The following is a 26,843-nucleotide window of genomic DNA, read 5'->3' on the forward strand; positions in this document are numbered from 1 at the left end:
TGTCTGAAAAGTGGGCCCTGGGCTGAGGCCTTTCTCACTCCAGGGCTCTGCTGCAAAGCCGGCAGGAGCTGGTGCTCGTGTCTCCCAGGGAGCTGCCCATGCCTGGCCCACCAGGACTTGGTGTCAGGAGTGCTGGGCTGTGTCCTGCCATGGGCATCCCCATGGTCCTGGCAGCCTGTGGCAGGTAAGATGGTTTCCAGTATGATAATTGCTTTCACAGACTGAATCTTAGAGCCAAAACCATACGAGGAAACTAAGTATGAGGTGAGTACAATCTATGGTTACATGCATTTTACTGCATCTATTTTGGTGCATTATACTGAATGCCTTCTTTCTATTAGGCACAAAGAGCTCGGTTCATGGGGGCAACTGTGTATGGCGTGGGTGTCAAAGACCATGACCAATCACAGGTAAGCCAGCCACCCTTGAGCCCAGCTGGGGGAAAGTATCAGAGGCTGCTTTCCCAGAGTGCCCCGGGATGATACTGCAACCCACCCAGTTATTTAGGGCCACACATGTCCACTGCAGAAGGTGGTAACCACGGGCTTGGTCACATGTGCCCCCTCAGATGAGGGTGGAGGAGTTTGCCACTCCTTGAGGGGGTTCTGTTGTGGCTCCTGACATGGTGGCCACAGACGGTCTCCTGTGTGTGGACCCAGCTGCCCCCCTCAGTCCCCTGGCTGGAAGGCTTTGCAGACACCAGGGACCATGCGTTTGGAGTGACTGGAGGATTCAGTGCCCCGCAAGGCATCACTGACCGGGTGAGTGGGTGCTGGGTTTGAGAAGGGGGATGGGTGTGAGAAGCTGCAAGTGAGGAAGGGCTTCTCATATGCCTCCTGCCAATCACACCCCCTGCCCCTCCCAGCCCGCTCTACATTCCAGCTTGCAGGAAAGAGCTACATTTATCTTACATCTTTGGAGCCTTCCACTGCTTGTGTAGGAGGTAAGAGCTGAGGAGTCACAGCCATAGTCAGAGGTAGGTGTGTGTGTGTGTGTGTGTGTGTGTGTGTGTAAGGGCATGTTTCAGGGGCTCTGTGAGTCAGGTGGTGGTGAGAGAACCCCCCGGGCATGAGGCCAGCCCAGCCCCCTCCCAGTGAGGATGCACGGAGGTGGTTTCCCACACAGCTGCCTCCTTCCCGCCTCCCCTGGGACATCCTTTGGGGGTGGCCCAGCCTAAATGGCAGGACCAGAGGGAACACAGCATGGAGCTCTTCCTCATAAGCCTATGCCATGCTGTCCTTACAGGAGAATATACAGTGGTTGTTTGAGGAAGCGGCCTTCAGAACACCCAGAACATAATATCCATCATCTGTAGGTTTAAGTTTACTGACGGTACCTCTTCAGATGAGTACCTGCCTCGATGCCTCTGAGTCTCAAATGGTCCCACACAAGGCCACGTTTCTGCTGAGACAACCGAGTCTTCCCAGCCCTGGCTGACCACTCGCTGTAGATGTGGTGGGGTTGGAGGCAGCGTGGGCTAGTGGGATACAGACCAGGCCAGGGGGACTGACCGCCTTTCACCTCATCTGTAAAGTGGGGAGTCTTTAATCCCCAGTGCACTGGAGCATCTGGAGCAGGGCTGAGCTCTCGGCCGAGGCAGGCTGCAGGGGCTGGGCTGCCCTCCCAGGGTGTCCTCCCCGAGAGCCAGGGATGGAGGCCGCAGCTCTCTTGCTGGCGGGAATCGTCGGCATCCAGGCTCTGCCCCTTGCCTGGTGGTAGCATGTCCAGGGCAGGTCTGTTTGTCTCCACTGGAGAGAAGGAGCCCCTGCCAGGCCTGTGCTCCAGCATCAGAGGCCCAGACCCAATGGAGCCTTCCCTTCTGAGCCTCTGTTTTCTTTCCTGTAAAATGGGGACAAGGGTACTTGCAATAACAAAACAAGATCCCCAGCCCAGACCCCTGCACCCCCATCATGTTCCCCCTCAGGAACCCCTCATCCTTCCACATGTAGCTCTGTCAATTTTTAAACTTGTCCTCTAAAAGGAGCCCCTGACTTCTCCCCACTCCCCAACAAAAATGCTGTTTTGTTCCAGATTCTAAGACTGTGACCTACTGACTCCCCTCCTCCCTGCCCCTGCTTCCTGCCAACACTCTGGCTGCCAGGCTCCTGCTCCCAAGGTTCTGTGCATGGTCTTGGGGCCCAGGCAGAAGTCTCTGACACTTTCTGGACATTCTGTACATGCCGTGCAGCTTCCTCATGCCATGTCTGCTTTGCAGGGTAAGCTGGACTCTCTGTAATCCCTTTTTATTCTACGTTGCCTCCCCGTGATTTGAACAGCCCCTGCCAGTGCTTTTCACTCGTGACAGTCGCCCATGGGTGGGTCAGGAAGCTGTGCCCAGCCCCTGCCAGGATGGATGGTCCAGCCCTGGGAAATGGGCTTGGGTGCCTGGCCCGGCCTCCCCCTGCCCTGCTCCTGCATCTGCTCCGTGTCCCACCCAGTGCTCCCTCCTGGGCTGCTCGCTCCTCTGGGACCCTGGAATAGCCAGCCCTGCCCCTGTGCTGACCCGGTGACCTGTTCCAGCCTGCAGGGCACAGACACCCCCCAAGGTGCTGTGTCCTTCACTGGCCCAGGCTCCTTTCTGGACTGCTCTGGACTTCTTGCCTTATACACTCCCTGGGGGTCGAGGTGCCACCACAGCTGGAACAGCCTTGAACAGCCTTCATGTTTTAGTTTATGGTGCACCTGGTTTTTCTGAGATAAGCTGCAGGGTCCCGAGGTCATAAATTCCTTCTATATACTAGATGCTTTTTCTGGAATCTAACATGGGTGAAATGGGTGCCTTATTTATCCACCTCACACCCTGCAAAGATCTACCCCCACCCCTTGCTATTGTTAACAGCCCCACAAATCTGCAGGTCACAAAGTCACCATGTCAACTTCATGGCTGTCATAATAACAGGGTCCCAGGGTGCAAAGGGCAGCAACCAGGCAGCTGGCGGCGGGTGTCCGGAGCCAGCCGCTTCACGTTTGCACACCCAGGGCAGGTGTGGGGCAAGTGGCGAGCGTGTCTAGGTCAAAGGCGCAGGGGCAGTGGCCCATTGGCACCGGTGGAGGTGGCGCCTGGTGGTGGCTTGTGGTGGCCGCATAAGCTCAGCCCTGGGCTCCCAACTGCGGGCCCACCAGAGAGAAAAGCAGGATGGGGAGCCGTGCCCCCAGGGCTCCTGGGCTTGCACCCTTCTGGCTGCTGCTGCAGCTAGTTCTGTGGCTACAAGTGCCAGGCGCAGGGGGCAGACCCCTCCATGCTCAGGGCAGAAGGAACGCCTTCCATGTGAAAAGAACTGATACGGGAATCTGTTACTCCGACTTTGACCTTTACTTCTTCCTGGATATGTAAGTAGCGGGCTGTGCCTGGAGCAGTGGCCTGGGGAGAAAGGAGTGGGCGGTGGGGGGTGGGCCCAGCAGGAGGGAGCTCTGCAGGCAGTGCCCTGAGGCCCTTCCTGCCCTGGCCTGGGGACCTGGAGCGCCCCACTGCACCACAATTACACTACAATAGGAATGAAAAGAGAGAGACATCAACAGATAAAGATTTTACAAAGTTAATCACGAATACTATGTAGAACTTAAAGTAATGGATTTGAAAATCCCAGTGAATGCAAGATTTTTTGTGAAGTAAATAACTACAATTGACTCAAGGAAATGTAGAAACCAGAAAAGAAAGTTTTCAGGACATCAAAGTACTAGCTTACCAACCAGCTCCCAGTCCAGATGATTTTTACGGTTAAATTATTTGCAGCATTCAAGACCTATATTCACACAAGTGCAAAAGAATGAGCAATTCTACATGCACGTTACCAGGGGCTCACAGATCTAATACATGTGAACACGCAGCATTTGTCAGGGTCACATATGCATGTAGGTGGAAAACCTCAGTGGCAAAAACATAAAAGCAAAATGATCATTAAAAACAGTAAACGCTGGACAACTTGGGAGTCTTGTAAGAAAGGTTCCCTCCTTTCTACCCAGGGGACAGACACATGGAAAGGAACAACACCCTTCTTCCACATGAAGCCTTCTTTTCTGGCTGGGACAGGACTGCCTCAGCCATCTGGAAATTCTGAGAGGAACAGAAACTAAGCTCTGATAACTGTGAAGCAGAAAGATAAGGACCCGCATCTTTGATCTGGGCATTGAACATCTGAATTAGCCAACCCTGGAGCTGCTCGAGCCCCAGACCTCTCTTTATGTGAGATAATAAGTCTTCCTTACTGTTTAATCCATTTGAGGTGGGCATTCTGTTACTTGCAGATGAACAGATTCTAATAATGTACAAAATAAAAGACGAATTCAACTTAAACTGAAAGAAAAAAGGAGAGGGAAAAAAACCTAAGAGTTAAAAAATAAATGAGGTGCAAAATTGTACTATACTATATGACAAAGGTGACATCCAAAGAAGTGTGGAAGGGAAGGGTTACTGTATAAATAGTAATGGGAACTATTTTTGGAAAAATATAAAAGCCAGACCATCATGTCATATTTTATCCAAAATTAATTAAAGATAAATAGGAGACACTTCATAGACATAAAATCAAAATGTAAAAATACAACAGGAAAGTAAAGGTAAATAGTATCTAATGTTTGAATTGGTCATGAATTTCTGAAAATACAAACAATGGAAAATATTGCAAATGGGTAATCAAATTATATGATCACATATATTTTTAAAGTCTCTATGTGAAAATATTTTTTAATTCAAGGGCAAGCAATTTATTGGAACAAATTACTTCATCCAAATAAGTATCAATTCCCTTCTGAAAGAGTTTGCATGAGTTGACAAGAAAAATTTCACCCCCAATTAAAATGGGCAAAGGACCTAAGATAAAACTTACAAAATTCAAACTGCATATGACAAAAAAATTATATTTTAAAATGTACAACCTCAAGGAGAACCTAAGACAGTGGCTAGGTGAGACGGCAAAAAAAAATCTCTGTGAAAAATACTAGACAAAAACCAGAAAGTGACCCAGAACACCACTGCCAGCCATGCAACAGCCGGACAAGATCTGCTAAATCCACAGGGAATGTGCATTTGGTGAAACCAGGAGCCTGCATTCTGAAATGAGTGAGCGAGTCAGCTGAAAGTCCCATGGCCACGCTGCAGTGTGGGGAATGGTGGGCTGGCGTTTGGAGATGGACTAGTTCTTAAAAAAAAAAGCCTGGGAGTGGCTGCAGATATCACAGGGAGAGCAGGCTGGGCTAATACCTCGGTGTCTGGCGTGGAGGATACCCCATCCCACACCCGCTGCTGACTGTCTTGAGACCAGAGGAGCAGAGGGGAGCCAAAAGGAGAAAAAAAAAAAGGCATCTCTTGCAGCCATCTCCCCAGCGGGCGGAGGACGCTCCTGCCTGGGGCCAGAGCCACAGCTCAGAGCCGTGCGAAGAAACCCAGTGTGATGGGGAATCTTTCCCACAGCACTACACACAAGCCACAATATTGGCCGTGGACAGTGGCCTTTAATACACCCACAGCTGATTGTCCCAGAGCTGAGAGGGCAGAGCTCTGTGAAAAGGAGGAAGTTAACACTTCCCATTCAACCATCCTTGAAGCGGGCTGGGAACACCCCTGCATGGCCCAGTGACCCAGGGCTTCTCTGGTGGGCCAGCGTGCACTAGTGACGTGGCACGGCCCTCCCTCAGCAGAGGTCCTGGAAGAGCACAACAGGGAAGGGGGAACTGCTCAGAAATCCCAGAGAACCTACACCAGTACCAAGGACTTGTAGGTCAGCAGCAGAGAACAGCCTTAAATCTCCAGGAACACCTGGGAGGTTTGATTATTAAAGCTGTCCTGCTTGCATAACCACCCAGACACACGCCCCACATTCAGAGCGGACAGCACCAGCAACACACCCAAACTTGGTGCACCAATTGGACCCCCCAAGAATCAGACCCACATACACCACAAAGACAAAGTGGGGGAGAACTGACTTGAGGGGAATAGGTGAATCACGGACACCATCTGCTGGTTAGAGAAAGTGTATGCCACCAAGCTGCAGTTCTGTCAAATTAGGGATCAAGTAAAGCAAATGCCAAGAGGCCAAAAACAACAGAAAATCTTACAGCATATGATAAAACCAAATGATATGGAGAACCCAAACCAAAACACCCAAATCAAAAGATCAGAAGACATACAGTACTTCGCACAATTAATCAAAGAATTACAGACAGGCAACAAGAGCCTGGCTCAGGATATAAAGGACATGAAGAAGAGCATGGCACAGGATATAAAAGACATAAAGGAGACCCTAGACGAGCATACAGAAGAAATTGCAAGAGTAAATTAAAAAAATAGAAGATCTTATGGAAATTAAAGAAACTGTAGGCCAAATTAAAAAGACTCTGGATAGAGTGGGGCAAGATGGCAGATTGGTGAGCTGTATGTTTTAGTTACTCCTCCAGGAAAGTAGGTAGAAAGCCAGGAACTGCGTGGACTGGACACTGCAGAGCAATTTGACTTTGGGCATACTTCATACAACACTCACAAACACGTCGAACTGCTGAGATCAGCAAAATCTGTAAGTTTTTGCGGCCAGGGGACCCACGCCCCTCCCTGCCAGGCTCAGTCCCATGGGAGGAGGGGCCGTCAGTGCTGGGAAGGAGAAGGGAGAACTGCAGTGGCACCTCTTATCAGAAACTCATTCTACTGATCCAAACTCCAACCATAGATAGACTGAGACCAGACACCAGAGAATCTGAGAGCAGCCAGCCCAGCAGAGAGGAGACAGGCATAGCAAAAAAACAGCAAGAAAAACTCAAAAATGAAAGCGGAGGCTTTTTGGAGTTCTGGTGAACATAGAAAGGGGAAGGGCAGAGCTCAGGCCCTGCGGCTCATAAGCAAATCCCGAAGAAAAACTGATCTCTCTGCCCCCTGGATTTTTCCTTAATGGCCCTAATTGCTTTGTCTCTTAGCATTTCAATAACCCATTAGATCTGCGAGGAGTGCTTCTTTTTTTTTTTGTAATCTTTTTTTTTTCTGTTTCTAAAACAATTACTCTAAGAAGCCCAATACAGAAAGCCTCAAAGACTTGCAATTTGGGCAGGTCAAGACAAGAGCAGTACTAAGAGAGCTCTGAGAAAAAAGGCAATAATCCAGTGACTGAGAAAATTCACTGAACACCACAACTTCCCAAGAAAAGGGGGGTGTCCACTCACAGCCATCATCCTGGTGGACAGGAAGCACTCCTGCCCGTCACCAGCCCCACAGCCCAGAGCTGCCCCAGACAACCCAGTGTGACGGAAGTGCTTCAAATAACACAACCACACCACAAAACTGGGCGTGGACATTAGCCTTCCCTGCATGCTCAGCTGGTTGTCCCAGAGTTGGGAAGATGGAGCAGTGTGAATTAACAAAGCCCCATTCAGCCATCATTTCCGCAGACTGGGAGCCTCCTTACACAGCCCACCAGCCCAGAATGGCCCTGGGGGGACATCACTCACCTGTGACATAGCACAGTCATCCCTCAACAGAGGACCAGAGGGTGCACAGCATGGAAGAGGGACCCACTCGCAAGTCTCAGGGGCCACACGCCAATACCAAGGACTTGTGGGTCAGTGGCACAGACAAACTGTGGCAGGACTGAACTGAAGGATTAAACTATTGCAGCAGCTTTAAAACTCCAGGAACACCAGGGTGATTTGATTGTTAGAGCCATCCCCCCTCTCTGACTGCCCAGACACACGTCCCATATACAGGGCGAGGAACACCAACTACACACGCAAGCTTGGCACACCAATTGGACCCCACAAGACTCACTTCCCCACTCACCACAAAGGCAAAGCAGGGGAGAACTGGCTTGTGGAGAACAGGTGGCTCGTGGACGCTAGCTGCTGGTTAGTTAGAGAAAGTGTGCACCATGAAGCTGTAGATCTCACAAATTAGAGATAAGGACTTCAATTGGTCTACAAATCCTAAAAGAACCCTATGAAGTTAAGCAAATGCCAAGAGGCCAAAAACAACAGAAAATTATAAAGCATATGAAAAAAACAGATGATATGGATAACCCATGCCCAAACACCCAAATCAAAAGATCAGAAGAGACACAGTCCCTAGAGCAACTAATCAAAGAACTAAAGATGAACAATGAGACCATAGTACAGGATACAAAGGATATCAAGAAGACCCTAGAAGAGCATAAAGAAGACATTGCAAGACTAAATAAAAAAACAGATGATCTTATGGAAATTAAAGAAACTGTTGACCAAATTAAAAAGATTCTGGATACTCATAGTACAAGACTAGAGGAAGTTGAACAATGAATCAGTGACCTGGAAGATGACAGAATGGAAAATGAAAGCACAAAAGAAAGAAAGGGGAAAAAAATAAAAAAAATCGAAATGGACCTCAGGGATATGATAGATAATATAAAACGTCCAAATATAAGACTCATTGATGTTCCAGAAGGGGTAGAAAAGGGTAAAGGTCTAGGAAGAGTATTCAAAGAAATTGTTGGGAAAAACTCCCAAATCTTGTAAACACCATAAATACACAAATCATAAATGCCCAGTGAGCTCCAAATAGAATAAATCCAAATAAACCCACTCCAAGACATATTCTGATCACACTGTCAAACACGGAAGAGAAGGAGCAAGTTCTGAAAGCAGCAAGAGAAAAGCAATTCACCACATACAAAGGAAACAGCATAAGATGAAATAGTGACTACTCAGCAGCCACCATGGAGGTGAGAGGGCAGTGGCACAATATATTTAAAATTCTGAGTGAGAAAAATTTCCAACCAAGAATTCTTTATCCAGCAAAGCTCTCCTTCAAATGTGAGGGAGAGCTTAAATTTTTCACAGACAAACAAATGCTGAGAGAATTTGCTAACAAGAGACCTGCCCTACTGGAGATACTAAAGGGAGCCCTATAGACTCAAAGAGAAACAAAGAAAGGAGAGAGAGACTTGGAGAAACTTTTCAGTACTATAGAGATTCGGTACGGATACATTAAAGGATATTAATAGAGAGAGGGGAAAAATATATATGACAAACATAAACCAAAGGATAAGATGGCTGATTCAAGAAATGCCTTCACAGTTATAACGTTGAATGTAAATGGATTAAAATCCCCAATTAAAAGATATAGATTCGCAGAATGGATTTAAAAAAATGAACCATCAATATGTTGCATACAGGAGACTCATCTTAGACACAGGGACACAAAGAAATTGAAAGTGAAAGGATGGAAAAAAATATTTCATGCAAGCTACAGCCAAAAGAAAGCAGGTGTAGCAATATTAATCTCAGATAAAATAGACTTTAAATGCAGGGATGTTTTGAGAGACAAAGAAGGCCAGTATGTACTAATAAAAGGGGCAATTCAACAAGAAGAAATAACAATCATAAATGTTTATGCACCCAATCAAGGTGCCACAAAATACATGAGAGAAACACTGGAAAAACTAAAGGAAGCAATTGATGTTTCCGCAATAATTGTGGGAGACTTCAACACATCACTCTCTCCTATAGATAGATCAACCAGACAGAAGACCAATAAGGAAATTGAAAACCTGAAAAATCTGATAAATGAATTAGATTTAACAAACATATATAGAACATTACATCCCAAATCACCAGGATACACATACTTCTCTAGTGCTCATGGAACTTTCTCCAGAATAGATCATATGCTGCAACATCAATAAATTTAAAAAGATTGAAATTATTCAAAGCACATTCTCTGACCATAATGGAATACAATTAGAAGTGAATAACCATCAGAGACTTAGAAAATTCACAAATAACCTGGAGGTTAAACAACACACCCCTAAAGAATCAGTGGGTTAAAGAAGAAATAACAACAGAAATTGCTAAATATATAGAGACAAAGGAAAATGAGAACACAACATACCAAAACCCATGAGATGCAGCAAAAGCAGTACTGAGGGGGACATTTATAGCACTAAACACATATATTAAAAAGGAAGAAAGAGCCAAAATCAAAGAACTAATGGATCAACTGAAGAAGCTAGAAAATGAACAGCAAACCAATCCTAAACCAAGTAGAAGAAAATAAATAACAAGGATTAAAGCAGAAATAAATGACATAGAGAACAAAAAAACAAGAGAGTATAAATATCACTAAAAGTTGGTTCTTTGAGAAGATCAACAAGATTGACAAGCCCCTAGCTAGACTGACAAAATAAAAAAGAGAGAAGACCCATATAAACAAAATAATGAATAAAAAAGGTGACATAACTGCAGATCCCGAAGAAATTAAAAAAATTATAAGAGGATACTATGAACAACTGTATGGCAACAAACTGGATAATGCAGAGGAAATGGACAATTTCCTGGAAACATATGAACAACCTAGACTGACCAGAGAAGAAATAGAAGACCTCAACCAACCCATCACAAGCAAAGAGATCCAATCAGTCATCAAAAATCTTCCCACAAATAAATGCCCAGGGCCAGATGGCTTCACAGGGGAATTCTACCAAACTTTCCAAAAAGAACTGATACCAATCTTACTTAAACTCTTTCAAAACATTGAAGAAAATGGAACACTACCTAACTCATTTTATGAAGCTAACATCAATCTAATACCAAAGCCAGGCAAAGATGCTACAAGAAGGCAAAACTACCGGCCAATCTCCCTAATGAATATAGATGCAAAAATCATCAACTAAATACTTGCAAATCAAATCCAAAGGCATTAAAAAAATCATACACCATAACCAAGTGGGTGGGGTTCATTTCAGGCATGCAAGGACGGTTCACCATAAGAAAATCAATCAATGTATTACAACACATTAACAATTCGAAAGGGAAAAATCAAATGATCATCTCAATAGATGCTGAAAAAGCATTTGACAAAATCCAACATCCATTTTTGATAAAAACACTTCAAAAGGTAGGAATTGAAGGAAACTTCCTCAATATGATAAAGAGCATATATGAAAAACCCACAGCCAGCATAGTACTCACTGGTGAGAGACTGAAAGCCTTCCCTCTAAGATCAGGAACAAGACAAGGATGCCCGCTGTCACCACTGTTATTCAACATTGTGCTGGAAGTGCTAGCCAGGGCAATCCGACACGACAAAGAAATAAAAGGCATTCAAATTGGAAAAGAAGAAGTATAACTGTCATTGTTTGCAGATGGTATGATCTTACATTTGGAAAACCCTGAGAAATCAATGATACAGCTACTAGAGCTAATAAACAAATTTAGCAAAGTAGCAGGATACAAGATTAATGCACATAAGTCAGTAATGTTTCTATATGCTAGAAATGAACAAACTGAAGAGACACTCAAGAAAAAGATACCATTTTCAATAGCAACTAAAAAAAAACAACTACCTAGGAATAAACTTAACCAAAGATGTAAAAGACCTATGCAAAGAAAACTACATAACTCTACTAAAAGAAATAGAAGGGGACCTTAAAATATGGAAAAATATTCCACGTTCATGGATAGGAAGGATAAATGTCATTAAGATGTCAATGCTACCAAAACTCATCTACAGATTCAATGCAATCCCAATCAAAATTCCAACAACCTACTTTGCAGACTTGGAAAAGCTAGTTATCAAATTTATTTGGAAAGGGAAGATGCCTTGAATTGCTAAAGACACTCTAAAAAAGAAAAACAAAGTGGGAGGACTTACACTCCCTGACTTTGAAGTTTATTATAAAGCCACAGTTGTCAAAACAGCATGGTACTGGCACAAAGATATACATATAGATCAATGGAATTGAGTTGAGAATTTGGAGATAGACCCCCAGATCTATGGCCGACTGATCTTTGACAAGTCCCCCAAAGTCAGTGAACTGGGTCATAATGGTCTTTTCAATAAATGGGGCTGAGAGAGTTGGATATCCATATCCAAAAGAATGAAAGAGGACCCCTACCTCAACCCCTACACAAAAATTAACTCAAAATGGACCAAAGATCTCAATATAAAAGAAAGTACCATAAAACTCCTAGAAGATAATGTAGGAAAACATCTTCAAGACCTTGTATTAGGCGGCCACTTCCTAGACTTTACACCCAAAGCACCAGCAACAAAAGAAAAAATAGATAAATGGGAACTCCTCAAGCTTAGAAGTTTCTGTACCTCAAAGGAATTTCTCAAAAAGGTAAAGAGGCAGCCAACTCAATGGGAAAAAATTTTTGGAAACCATGTCTCTGACAAAAGACTGATATCTTGCATATATAAAGAGATCCTACAACTCAATGACAATAGTACAGACAGCCCAATTATCAAATGGGCAAAAGATATGAAAAGACAGTTCTCTGAAGAGGAAATACAAATGGCCAAGAAACACAGGAAGAAATGTTCGGCTTCACTAGCTATTAGAGAGATGCAAATGAAGACCACAATGAAATACCATCTCACACCAATTAGAATGCCTGCCATTAAACAAACAGGAAACTACAAATGCTGGAGGGGATGTGGAGAAATTGGAACTCTTATTCATTGTTGGTGGGACTGTATAATGGTTCAGCCACTCTGGAAGTCAGTCTGGCAGTTCCTTAGAAAACTAGATATAGAGTTACCATTCGATCCAGCGATTGCACTTCTCGGTATATACCCGGAAGATCGGAAAGCAATGACACGAACAGATATCTGCACGCCAATGTTCATAGCAGCATTATTCACAATTGCCAAGAGATGGAAACAACCCAAATGTCCTTCAACAGATGAGTGGATAAATAAAATGTGGTATATACACACGATGGAATAGTACACGGCAGTAAGAAGGAACGATCTCGTGAAACATATGACAACATGGACGAACCTTGAAGACATAATGCTGAGCGAAATAAGCCAGGCACAAAAAGAGAAATATTATATGCTACCACTAATGTGAACTTTGAAAAATGTAAAACAAATGGTTTATAATGTAGAATGTAGGGGAACTATCAATAGAGAGCAATTAAGGAAGGGGGAACAATAATCCAAGAAGAACAGATAAGCTATCGTGGGTAAATTTAACGTTCTGGGAGTGCCCAGGAATGACTATGGTCTGTAAATTTCTGATGGGTATAGTAGGAACAAGTTCACAGACATGTTGCTATATTAGGTAACTTTCTTGGGGTAGAGTAGGAACATGTTGGAAGTAAAGTAGTTATCTTAGGTTAGTTGTCTTTTTCTTACTCCCTTGTTATGGTCTCTTTGAAATGTTCTTTTATTGTATGTTTTTTTTTAAATTATTTTTTTATTTTTTTATTTTTCATACAGTTGATTTAAAAAAAAAATTAAAAAAACAAAAAAAAACAAGGAAAAAATATGTAGATCCCCCTTGAGAAGCCTGTGGAGAATGCAGGGGTATTGGCCTACCCTACCTCGATGGTTGCTAACACGACCACAGACATAGGGGACTGGTGGTTTGATGGGTTGGGCCCTCTACCACAGGATTTACCGTTGGGAAGACTGTTGCTGCAAAGGAGAGGCTAGGGCTCCCTATAATTGTGCCTAAGAGCCTCCTCCCGAATGCCTCTTTGTTGCTCAGATGTGGCCCTCTCTCTCTAGCTAAGCCAACTTAAAAGGTGAAATCACTGCCCTCCCCCCCTACGTGGGATCAGACACCCAGGGGAGTGAATCTCCCTGGCAACGTGGAACATGACTCCCGGGGAGGAATGTAGACCCGGCATCGTGGGATGGAGAACATCTTCTTGACCAAAAAGGGGATGTGAAAGGAAATGAAATAAGCTTCAGTGGCAGAGAGATTCCAAAAGGAGCTGAGAGGTCACTCTGGTGGACACTCTTACGCACAATTTAGACAACCCTTTTTAGGTTCTAATGAATTGGGGTAGCTGGTGGTAGATACCTGAAACTATCAAAGTACAACCCAGAACCCATGAATCTCGAAGACAATTGTATAAAAATGTAGCTTATGAGGGGTGACAATGGGATTGGGAAAGCCATAAGGACCACACTCCCCTTTGTCTAGTTTATGGATGGATGAGTAGAAAAATAGGGGAAGGAAACAAACAAACAAACAGACAAAGGCACCCAGTGTTCTTTTTTACTTTAATTGTTCTTTTTCACTTTAATTATTATTCTTGTTATTTTTGTGTGTGTGCTAATGAAGGTGTCAGGGATTGGTTTAGGTGATGAATGTACAACTATGTAATGGTACTGTGAACAATCAAATGTACGATTTGTTTTGTATGACTGTGTGGTATGTGAATATATCTCAATAAAATGAAGATTTAAAATAGAAAAAATAGCATTTACAATAATAAGAAAAAAAGACTCTGGATACTCATAATACAAGAATAGAGGAAGTTGAACAACAACTCAGCCTCCTCGAAGAACACAGAACAGAAAATGAAAGAACAAAAGAAAGAATGGAGAAAAAGGTAAAAAAACTTGAAATGGATCTCAGGGATACATTAGATAAAATAAAATGTCCAAATTTAAGACTCATTGGTGTCCCAGAAGGGGAAGAGAAGGGTAAAGGTCTAAAAAGAGTATTCAAAGAAATTGTTGGGGAAAACTTCCCAAACCTTCTACACAATATAAATATACAAAGCATAAATGCCCAGAAAACTCCAAATAGAATAAACCCAAATAAACCCACTCCAAGACATATTCTGATAAGACTGTCAAATACTGAAGAGAAGGAGCAAGTTCTGAAAGCAGCAAGAGAAAAGCAATTCACCACATACAAAGGAAACAACATAACACTAAGTAGTGACTACTCAGCAGCCACCATGGAGGCGAGAAGGCAGTGGCATGACGTATTTAAAATTCTGAGAGAAAATTTTCCAACCAAGAATACTTTATCCAGCAAAACTCTCCTTCAAATTAGAGGGAGAGCTTAAATTTTTCAAACAAATGCTGAGAGATTTTGCTAATAAAAGAGCTGCCCTACTTCAGATACTAAAGGGGGCCCTACTGACAGAGAAACAAAGAAAGGAGAGAGAGAGATATAGAGAATTTTAACAGACATATATAGAATATTACATCCCAGGTCACTGGGACACACATTCTTCTCTAGTGATCACGGATCTTTCTCCAGAATGGACCGTATGCTGGGGCATAAAAACAAGCCTCAATAAATTAAAAAAAAAAAAAAAAAAGAATTTGTTCAAAGTACATTCTCTGACCACAGTGGAATACAAATAGAAGTCAATAACCATCAGAGACTTGGAGAATTCATAAACACCTGGAGGATAAAAATGAGGGGGAGATAAAAACATTCCCAGATAATCAAAAGCTGAGGGACTTCATCACCAGTAATCAGTCCTATAAGAAATGCTAAAGGGAGTTGAGCAGGCTGAAAGGAAGGGCCACTAAACAATTGACTGAAACTACATGAAGAAATAAAGGTTTCCAGTAAAGATCACATGGTAAATATAAATACCAATACTACTGAATTTTTGATTTATAACTCCACTATTTACTTCCTGCAGGATCTAAAATACATAAACTGTAATGACAAAAAAAAATAAATAAATAAAATGTATAAACTCACAAATCAGCAATGCAAATTTAGTAACATTCAATTTTTCATCTTGCTACTAAATTAACAAAAATGTTTACTAAATTACTCTGTGCTTTGAGTATATGATATAACAGAAATTCCCATTACTACCGGTAGGTGTGAAAATTGTGAACCTTTCTGTAAATAGTTTGAAAATACATTTCAAGTGCATCAAGGGCCTAAAATAATTTATTATCCTTGGTTTGGTAATTCTACTTCTTAAAAAAAGTGATAAGGAAATATAGATATAGCTAAAATTGTATGTATTTTGAATGTTCATTACAACACTATTCTATACTAATATGGCAAAAATACATGAATATTCATCATATAGGATGACAAAATAAATGACGGCTTTCTGTAAGGTTGAATGTGTTTCCATTGAAAATCATACTTCTGAAGAATAAAAGAATGGGGAAATACTCCCAATATAGCAGCATGTGGGTAAGTCTGGATATAAAATATATAGGCAGTAAGTAACAATTTTGTAAATACACATATTCTCTATGTATGGATGGAAGAAAAATGAAAAATGAAAAAAAAAAAAAGCACTGGAAAGGCATTTATTTCTTGGTTTGGAGATTATAACTGACTTTTATATTCTTCTTTTCATTTATCTGTATTTTCTGAACATTCTACCCAAAATGAGCATATATCAATGTTATCTTCAAAAGGAAGCAATACATGTTACTTCTAATGCAATTCTTAATTGCCTCTTTTCCTTTTACTCCAATGAGGCAGCAGTGTTTTGGTTCTCAGCTCTGTTGCAAACGGTTCTGCACAAGGGTTCAGAACGGTTGACATTTTCCTTGGGAAACACGTGGTAAGAATGCTAATCCAAGAAGACAATGAAGTTTATTTCTCTTCCGTGCACAGCCTGGAGTCTTATGAGGTATGGAGTGCTTATGAGGGAAGCAAGGAACTCCTATTCCCCCCACCCACCTGCCCGTGCTCCCTCCTTACTCACTAGGACACCCCCTGACCTGAACCCCAAACGAGGTTCCCGGGGGCACCAACCGCTGCCGCCCCCAGGTAAAGCGGCTCACCTGAGCTGTGAAAGGTGGCTTCTACTTCCTCACCAGGCTACCCTGTCTACTGGTGCCTGTAACCTGGCTCACTGGTTGGAACTTCTGAGCCCTGAGAATGTGGGGCAATTTGTACAAAGCAGAGCAGACCAGGGCATGTTAACAGTGTCACCCCCAGCTCAGGGAGGGTGGGGTCTCAGGGCTGGCAATCACTGCACAACAAGCAATTACCACTCTGTGAATTAGCAGCAGCCACCAGGCCCTCCTGGGAATGTGGCATCATAGGGGCTGGGGGGCATTTGATTCCTGGCCAAAGCCAACTTTTAGTAAGACTCAAAATTGACAAGCAAGGGTAGAAGAAGCACCTTGGAGGATAGACGAAGCCTCCCATTTCCCTGAGTAATTGCTGGAACTGGGAGGCTGAGCTGAGGGCAGTGAGGAACTCTAAGTCAGCAGGCTCTAGGCCAGTGGGAAGGGTCCATGTGGCCCTGCTGCTGTCTCAGGGGCAGGAGGCTGGAGCAGAAAGAGTGCTGGGGGCAGGAGGGAGAATGAGGGAGTCACATAACCATCTCAAGTTAGGAAAGGATGTCCTGGGTCAACCATAGCATATCCTCCCCAGGAAATCTGCTTTCCAGCCCCAGCAACTGCCATATGCTTGCTAGTGCTACATAACCAAGCCTCTCTAGTCTTGGGGCCTCAGTTTCCCAATTGCAATAGCATAGAAAGGCCTGGAGATGCCTGGGCAGGGTAGGCTGTGTCAGCGAACTTCAAGACTTCCTTCCCCAGCTCCCTAACTATTGCAACCACCGCATGGCTGCTTTTACAACTGTTTAATAGATTTGCCTTCCAAGTGAGATTCTACCAGATCAGGTTTTCTAGAGCTAAAGAAAATCTTGGGAGCTAAATTTTGTTCCCTGCAGCTGGGACCATGTGCCTCTCTGTGTACACGGGTTGGACCTAAAGCTTTCTCAGCCTCCCCTAATCCCAACTAGATTCTATGCTCTAGAAAGGAGCAGATAACAGCCCTGCTTGCACTCATTGTACCACACCTCCTTTGCCCTGGGACGGAAGCCCACAAAGCAAACCCCCAACCTCTCTCCATGCCCCTCGCCGAGCTGGTGAATGGTGCCAGGGGAAAAGGTGTCCCAAGGGCCTGAGGACAGTTGGTGATTTTTCCCAGGGGACCTGCAGCAATGGAAGGGAATGAGCCCCCAGGCCAGCAACATTAGGGCAGAGAAGGGAGGACATCCTCAGCTAACATGCCTTGAAAAAATGTCTCCACAAGGCTGTGGCTGGTATTGGACTCCAGGCAGGCCATGTTTTTTTTTTTGGTGAGGGGGATACAACCATCTTTTCCTTCTTCCATTGATGATGCCAACACCCAAACATCATTCTAAATGAAAAATCTCATCAGAGTGGACCTCTCCTGGCCTTTCTCTTCCCTTGGTCTTTATAAGGAATAGACATCTGCTTATGGTCCAGAAGGGGGCTGGGCAGTGCCCCAGGACATGGAGGTTGGTCATCCTGGCTGCCACCCAGCTGGGGGGCTCAGCAAGGGAGCCTCAGATCTCTGGCCTTGGGCTTTAGCCCACAGTGTGGTAAGGAGCTGCAGGCAGGGTGCTGTGAGGCAGGGGGCCATGTTCTGGGCCTGCCTGTGCCTCTCTCCTCTGCTGGGGACAGGGATGGATGTGATCAGAGAAGCACAGGGTCCCAGTTGCCAGATGTGACTGTGCAGGCTGCCTGGGGGTGGTCTCACAGGGGGCAGTGCAGCCCAGTGCTGTGCCAGGGTGTTTCCATTGACTAGCCCCTCTCTTCAACAAGGAGACTCTTATTATCTGCCTCTTCCATCTGAGGGAGACTAAGGTTCAGGGAAGCTCAGAAGAATCAGAGCTGGGAGCCACACAAGTCAGCGAGCCCAAGTCACCGAGCCCCATTCGTGGAACATACTTTTGTACAGTATGTGCTTCCCTCTAGTCCTAAACCAAACAGCTTCCCCACACACCCTCGACTTTGATCCCAGCAGGCGTCATGAGCTAAAGGCCTTGTTAAACCCTCCTTTGGAGATTTCTGGCTGAGCAATGTGAAACAAAGCCAAGCAGAATTTGTGGGTCTCCTGGGACAGTTCTCAGAATGGAAGGAAAAACAATGCCCCCAATGCGAAGAACAAGGGCCTCCTCAAATCTTGTGGGAGCTGGATGAGCTACTGTCCCATCAAATCCTGTCCCTGGGAGTGGCGGTGGAGGTGGTGGGGGTGTGAGGGGCTACTGGGTGGTCCCAGTGCCCAACAACTCTAAGCACAGAACAGAGTGGATTAATATTTTGCCTAGAGCTACCCGGCAAGCTGGAGACACCAACTTCTGATTTCAGCATCCAGCGTTCCCCCATCAAGAGTGCACTTCCAGCATGAGATGATTTAATTAGTATTTGTCCAGCTCCCTGCAGCAAAAGGCGATCACCCACTCCTTCCCCACTCTGAAGGGGCTGAGTAACTCATGGTCTCTGGATACCTCTTCATCTAAAATGCCTGGGTGACTCACCCTCCCTGAGGTTTCCTCCAGGCCATTTACTTTAAGAAAAATCCATTTTCTCCCTTACTTAAACCATCTCCCTTGGTTTAAGTGTTAAAGAAATTACTTGTTTTTTGTTGTTTGATTGTTTGCTGTGGTTGTTTTTAAGTTACTATAGATGAAGATTAATATGCATTAGCATATTTACATACATGTAGATAGATACAGATGATATATAGAGTTACGGATAAATAGATATGGTTATATAGTTACAGATACAGATATATAGAAATAGAGATGATATAGACATACAGATATATAGACATGGATATATAGCTATATAGATATAGATATAAATCATCTTTGCAGGGAACCTTTCCCAAATGCTTTGTGTAATGGGCCCAAAGAGAGTGGGTCTCCTCCAAGGAGCCCCTCCCTCCTAAGCATGACTCATCATTGCCCCTGCCTTCCTTTGGCTCCAGACCCTACCCCCACCCTCACCTATTTTCTCTCTGACATGAACGCCCTTTATTTATAAATTGCCCGGCCCCTCCCAGCCTCATCTTCCACCTGAGCCACGGCTGAGTCTCCTTTCACACGCTCCCCGTGGTCCTAATCCCCTGTCCTCGTTTCACCCTGAATCCTGGTTTTAATACACCTGGGACCTGGATAACAAACATTTGCTACAGCCCATTCCATTCCCTGCTTTCGGATAACTTCTCCTTAAAAGCCGTAAGCTGCCAAGCAGGCAGATGACATCGGGGATATGCAGTTATTAAGGGCAGATTTCAAACTGACCAAAGGATACATTTTAACATAAAGCCCACTTGAAAACCAGCTTCCCTTCCAACTCAATTACTTTCAGGCCCCGCGCTCTCGGAACCTAGAGGCCAGCGCCGGTTGGCTTCCGGGTATTTGAGGCTGGTTTCCCTGGCAACGGCGGAGGCCCAGATACCGGAAACAGGAAGTGGAGGACAAGGCGCCTCCTACTGGCTCAGAGACGTGGCGAGGCCAGCGCGGCAGGTCGCCTTCCACCCACTGCGGGCCCTGGGGGAGCAGAGGCGGGGGTGAGGGAGCCAGGGGAGGGGCCCGATGGTGAGCAGCCTCAGAGGGTCGCTCAGGGCGAAGGCAGGTACCATGACGGCCATGACCGACCGCTTCCCCAGGCAGCCACTCCCTGCAAGCTCCTTTAGCATCGGGGTTGAACGAAGGGAATCCCCCGTCCCGGCTTCCCCTTACCAGGGGGGAATCCCAACGCCAGCAAATTTACATTGTAGTTATACCCAGATCAAGGCGGACTAAGCATCCCCAACCCCCCACCAGAGCCTCGCAGTCCAAATCCTGAACCCCAAGACGCTGCCATCCTGATCCCCAAGACACTGCCATCCTGACCCCCTGACACTGCCATCCTGAACCCCCAACACTGCCATCCTGACCCCCTGACACCACCATCCTGACCCCCTGACACCGCCATCCTGACCCCCAGACACCGCCAGCCTGAACCCCAGACACTGCCATCCTGACCCCCCAACTTTGCCATCCTGAACCTCCGATATTGCCATCCCAACCCCCCAATATGGCCATCCTGATCCTCCCAGACATTGCAGGTGACATCCTGACCCTCTAGGTTATCACACCACAGTCATCAACCCCCTCCATGATGCCACAAACAAATCTCCAAGCCCCAAATACCATCAAACACTGCATGTCTGCCATTGCATCACAGCCAACTACTGAGCTTTCAGTTAGATGATCAGACCTACCTGTGGCTCTACCTCTGACACGGGGTGGAGTGAAGCTCCCACCAAGGAATTTCTGATTCCCCCCCTCACCATCCCAGCCCATCCTGGGGGGCCAGTCTCCCATTGCTCCCCTGCCCCATATCACTGACAAGCTCTGCACAGCTTCCCCCTGCTCTGCACCCCTCCCACCCTCGACTGCTCCTCAGATGGATCCTTCCACCCTGGTCCTCAAGGAGCAAACCCCAGTATCCCCTCCCCTGGATTCTCAGTATCCCAGCATCACTTAACCCTTTCCTGCTGTAGTCAATGTTTGAGGTCTTTGCTAAGGGTTTATCCAGCCTTTGCTTGCATGGGCTGCCCTTTATCTCCCAGGCAGCTCTTATTAGTAGAGACATCTTCCTCTCCAGAGTACAGAAATGTGTGTGTGTGTGTGTGTGTGTGTGTGTGTGTGTGTGTGTGTGTGTGTGTGAGCATGAGTGTGGCTATGTGAGCCTGGGCCTGAGTGAGGGCCAATCAGATAATTCTTTAATCCTTTGCTGATAAGACTCAGCCACCGTGTCCCCTGTGCAGCCTAGGAGCTCCCACCTCTGGCCCCTGACATTTCAGGGAGGGCATCGAAGGCCCCGGGGTGGCCAGGCCCTGGCAACCAGCCGCTGCCCTGACCTGCACACCCACCATCACGGCCACTCACCCCACTGTGCCAGTTCCACACAGTGGTTCACAGTGACCCTGTCCAGGGTCCCTCGTTTTGATAAGCGTCCCAACTCCTTGCTTGCTATGTGCACCTCTTGACTTCATGGGCCCCCCTTAACTTTGAGGGTTACCAGTTTGGGTAAAAGGCCACCTGTCTCTTGTCTTTGATCCTGAAAAATTGTCCTCCATTACCCAGAAGAGGAGGAGGAAGATGCATAGTACCATTGGGAAGAGTCCCCGGGCCGGCAGCCCACATCAGCACCAAATAATAACTCATGCTGAGTTATTCAGCTCGTCAGTCTCCCCACTTCTCACCGCCCTCGTGACTCACTTTTCTATTCATGTTGTAAGACCTAGGAGGGACTTCTCTGGCTGTACCCTCTCCTGCCTCTACCACAGGTCACACTTGTCATAAAGTGGCTCTGGAAAGCCTGTTGCCTTCTCCAGCCACCCCTCCAGGACCCTGGCTGCTTAGGGGCCCACCTGGCCCAAGAAGCAGCACCCAGTTGGGGCCAGGGGATGCTGCTTTCCTGAAACACCGCCTTCCAGAGCACTTCCCGCTTGAAACCTCTCTGAGCCACCTCCCACCGGGCAGTAGAAACACCAGCATCTATAGCAGCATCAGCAGAGAGGACGGGGAGAGGGACTGCTTGTGGTAGTCGTCACTTGCTGGGGGCATGGGGGGTCCAGTGGCTGCTGCATCTGCAGAGGCACTGGAGCAGGAAGTGGGGGTCCCGGGGACTTACCTTGCGTATGTCTTTGCCGAAGGTCTCGCTATAGGTCGTGACGGGGATTTCAAACTGCACATAAGGGTTCGAGCTGTCCTCCTGAAACTCCATCACCCCAGTGAGACTGGTGATGTAGCCCTACAGGAGAGAAGGAGAAACTGCTGGAGGTGGAGAAGGTGTGGATGGGAGAGAGGATGGAATCCCACATGTTGGGGAGCCATCGAGGTCTTAAGGAAGCTGGGGACTGGCTGGAAAGAGGGGAAAGCCCCTGGGGGCCCTAGGGCCTTGGAGACAGAGCAAGTTTTCCCACCTGTTTGCTTACGGGGGGAAATCCCCAAGGCTCACATCTGCCGTCCATGCTGTCAGTACACTTAGAGCACGGGCTTGATTCCAGGTATCATGCAAGCCATGAGATTACAGAGGAATAGGAGCTTACAGTTTCTCCTTGTGACCTGTGCTGGGGATTTGCCTTAGGCTGAGCCAAGAGGGAATCAAACAGACACGCACAAGTTGCAGAAACAGCACGCATGAGCACTGGCAGCCAACACTAACCTCACATCCTGGCTGTACTGCCTGTGCAACCTTGGACAAGTCACTTCCCATCTCTCCCCTTGTGCTTGGAGTTAATTAGGCCCATCTCACAGAAAATGTGTGCACAGACTGGGTGTGGAGGCGGCCAGTGCAGCCTCTCTCTTTGGCAGCTCTGCGGGCTCAGCAGGAGTGGCAGGTGGGGAGGACCCTGTGCAGGGAGCCCCTCCCCTCTTCAAGTCTGAGTTGACAGGGGTGGTTCTCATGCAGTCTTAATGGCAGATTCTGTGTCTGGTGGGTTCTGAGACATGGAATCAGCCCAAAAGGGGTCCTGCTTAGCCTTGGGCCACAGTGGATTCAAACTGACACCAGAATATTTTCACTTCTCCTGGAACCACCAGCATTTTATTGCAAATAAAACTCCTACCAATATAGATTTCCCTAACTGCTCTTTCAAAGCCTCTAAAAGCCAATTCAGTGTAATGAGTCTTCCATGGATTGCACAACTCACTTCAAACCCAGTCTTCTAATTTGGTATCACTCCTCAACACAAGACATATCACAAGTGCAGTGACACATGCATATGCACTTACACATGTGCACACACTTTCACTCACACATGTGCACAGGCATGCATGGACTCACACGTGCACACAAATGTGTGCTCATTCACATGCATGTGTATACACGCACTCACACTCACATGCAGGCACATGCACACACACGCACTCTGAGATCCCAGCTGATCAGCACATGGTGCTAAATGACGACACCAACTTTAGTAGCCCTGGGGCAGCCTGCACGGAGGGGGACTGGCAGACCTGGGATAGAAAGCTGCCTCCATTCTTTACTTACTCTGGGACCTTGAGCAAGTGACCTAAGGTCTCTGAATTTCAGTCTGTATATTTTAAGTGGAGATAATGATAACACACAGCTCATCCCAGCCTTCAAATGGGTTTCAGATACAAAAGCAGGGAGGTATGTGGAAAGAGCCTGCTAGAGCAACCCATGCCAGGAGACCAGAAAGTGAGGGGTTAGGGTTTGGCCCTCATTTCAGACTTGATGACCTTAATCCCCTGAGCTCATCAGGTTACTGGTTGGCTTCTGGGCAGGTGTCCAGTTTAAATGCTGGCCAGAAGGGTATGATGTGACGTCACCAGAAAATTGGTTTAGTTTAATTTCATTTCTAACCTGTGTGGATCTTTAATGGTTCCCCTTTTAAAAAGTGGTCCAACTTTTGTGTATCAAAGGACACTATCAAGAAGGTGAAAAGACAACCCACAGAATGAGTGAATATATTTGCAAATCATATGTCTGATAACGGTATCCAGAATATATGAAGACATTTTACAACTCAATAATAAAAAGGCAAACAACCCAATTAAAAATGGGTCAAAGGTCTGAATAGACAGTTCTCCAGAGAAGATATACAAATGGCCAAACAAATGAAAAGAATCTCAGTGTCATTAGTTATTAGGGAAATGTAAATCCAAACTACAGTGAGGTACTACTTCATATCTATTAGGATGGCTATCAAAAAAATAACAGAAAATAAGTTTTGATGAGGATGTAGAGAAATTGGAACCCTTGTGCATTGCTGGTGGGAACAAAAAGTGATGCAGCCTCTTAAGTCAAACATAGAATTACCATAAGACTCAGCAATTCCACTCCTAGGTATATCCCCTAAAGAATAGAAAACAGGAACTCAGATAGTTGTGATGGTTAATTTCATGCGTTAACTTAGCTGGGTTATGTTGTCCAGGTGTTTAGCCTGATTGTTAATATGAAGATATATCTTAGAAGGGATTTGCATCTACAAGGAAATCAGTTGACAGACTCTGCGATCAACAAAGGATTCTGCCAGCACTGGCTCTTGCTAACATTTCCAGTCAGGCAGCTGCCCCAGGTGAATTCAGGCAAAGGACTTCAGCATCACCTTTAATGGTATTTCCACCTTACAGCCTGCTGTAGGGAATTCAGATTTGCCAGTCCCCTCATTTGTGTGAGCCAATTCCTTAAAATAAATACGTAAATAAATATCCTATTGGCACTGTTTCTCTGGAGAACCCTGACAAATACACTTGTACACCAATGGTCACAGCAGCATTATTCACGATAGCCAAAATTAAAAATGTTTGTGATTCAAAGAACATCAAGCGTCCATCAGCAAATGAATGGATAGATGTGGTCTATACATGTAATAGAATATTATACAGCCATACAAAGGAACAAAGTGATACATGCTACAACACAGATGAACATTGAAGACACCGTGGTGAATAAAATAAGCCAGACACAAAAGAACAGTGTATGAGTTCACTTATATGGAATATCTAGAGTATGCAAATCCATAGAGACAGGAAGATCATAGGTCACGAGCGGTGATGGTTTGGGAGAGAATGGGGAGCTAACGCTTAATGGGTACAGAGTTTCTGTTTAGGGAGATGAAAAGGTTTTGATAATGGATGGTGGTGATAAGTGGCCCATCATCGTGAATGTAATTAATACCACTGAATTGTATACTTGAAAGTGGTTAAAATAGGAAATTTTATGTTGCATGCGCTACCACAATATTTTTAAGTTCAAATAACACTGAACACGATACTCATGATAATTTTCTGAAAACATCAATCTATGATATCAATACCACCAATAAAGCAGTCATAATTTATTTTGAAAAAAGAAAACATAAAAATCGGATTTCATCAAAATTGAAAATGTTTGTGATTCAAAGAACACCATCAGAAAAGTGAAAAGACAAACCACAGAATGGGACAAAATCTTTTCAAATCACAATCTGTCAAGGGATTTGTTTGTAGAATGTATAAACAAACCTTACAACTCAATAATAGAAAGACAAATTACCCAATTAAAAAACAGGCAAATTATCTAAATAGACATTTCTCCAGAAAGGATATACAAATGGCCAACAAACACATGAAAAGATTCATAACTTAATTGGTCATCAAAGAAATGCAAATCAGTACTACAATGAGATATCACTTCACACACACTAGGACAGCCATTATCAAAAAGAAACAGAGAATAAACAAGAGTTGATAAGGATGAGAAGAAATTGGAATCTTCATACACTACTGGTGGGAATATAAAATGGTGAAGCTGCTTAGGAAAACAGTTTGAAGGTTCTTCAAGAAGTTAAACATTGAGTTACCACACGGCTCAGCAATTCCACTCTTAGGTATATATTCAAAAGAAGTGAAAACATATATAAACATATACCCACACAAGAACTTGTACCTGAATGTTTCTGACAACATTATTCATAAAGCTAAAATGTACAATCAACCCAGAAGTCTATTGATTGATGAAAAGATACACAAAATATGGTATATACATACAATGGAATTATTCGGCAATAAAAAGAAAGAAGTACCAAAACATGCTACAACAGTGGATGAATCCTGGACACATTATGCTAAGTGAAAGAAGTCAGTCATAAAGATATTGTATGATTCTATTTATATGTAATGTCCAGAATAGACAATCTAGCGACAGAAAGTAAAAAGCACATATTATCTTTTTAAATTTATTTTGTAACTGACTACATTGTTCATGTATTTATATGCTATGTCTTTGTAAATCCTAAAATTCTTCTTCTAAAGTATTTTTAAAAGCACAAAAGCATGGCATGGGTCCAGGAGAACAGACTTGGAATTTTAAACTGAAGGTGGAAAACCGATATAGCTCTGCTGAATCTTATCAAATGACCAAAATTCCCTTCAAGTTAAATTCTGGCTTTTTTTGCCACTGGAAACTACTAATAATGAAACTTTAATGTGCAAAATATCTGCATATTTTATAAAGACAATCATCAATGTAAAACTGATACTCACTAGACTTTATAATACAGTAAATAATTTAAAACTAGATGGAACAGATTCTTAAAATATTTCTTAAAATAGTAGAAATAGCATAACTTTAGAGTCAAATACACGGCTTTCTAGCTCCACCCGCTATTTACCTGATAGGTGATCAACAGATTGCTTGCTCTCTGTGAGCCTCAGTTTCCCCTTTTGATGAAGTTGGAATTTCAATACCTATTTAAGACAAAAAAATATTCCAACTATTCACTATATATTAAACATGGGGAAAGGGGATAATTTCCCCCTTTCATTAAACCATTACTATGTACAGATTGAATTTTTTTACAACTTGCATGTAATTAAAA

General features: G+C 44.6%; 1 long non-coding RNA gene across 1 annotated transcript; it reads right to left on the reverse strand.

Annotated features, from left to right (window-relative positions):
- Positions 1-1,637: 1,637 nt before the first annotated feature.
- Positions 1,638-26,709, reverse strand: LOC119510838. Its single transcript, XR_005212043.1, has 3 exons — positions 26,637-26,709; positions 22,145-22,264; positions 1,638-1,839 (listed from the first exon to the last, which is right to left on the reverse strand). It is a non-coding gene; the product is annotated as an uncharacterized LOC119510838 (long non-coding RNA).
- Positions 26,710-26,843: the final 134 nt, after the last annotated feature.

The sequence above is a fragment of the Choloepus didactylus genome, chromosome 15, assembly GCF_015220235.1.
Source record: "Choloepus didactylus isolate mChoDid1 chromosome 15, mChoDid1.pri, whole genome shotgun sequence".
Taxonomy (NCBI): domain Eukaryota; kingdom Metazoa; phylum Chordata; class Mammalia; order Pilosa; family Megalonychidae; genus Choloepus; species Choloepus didactylus.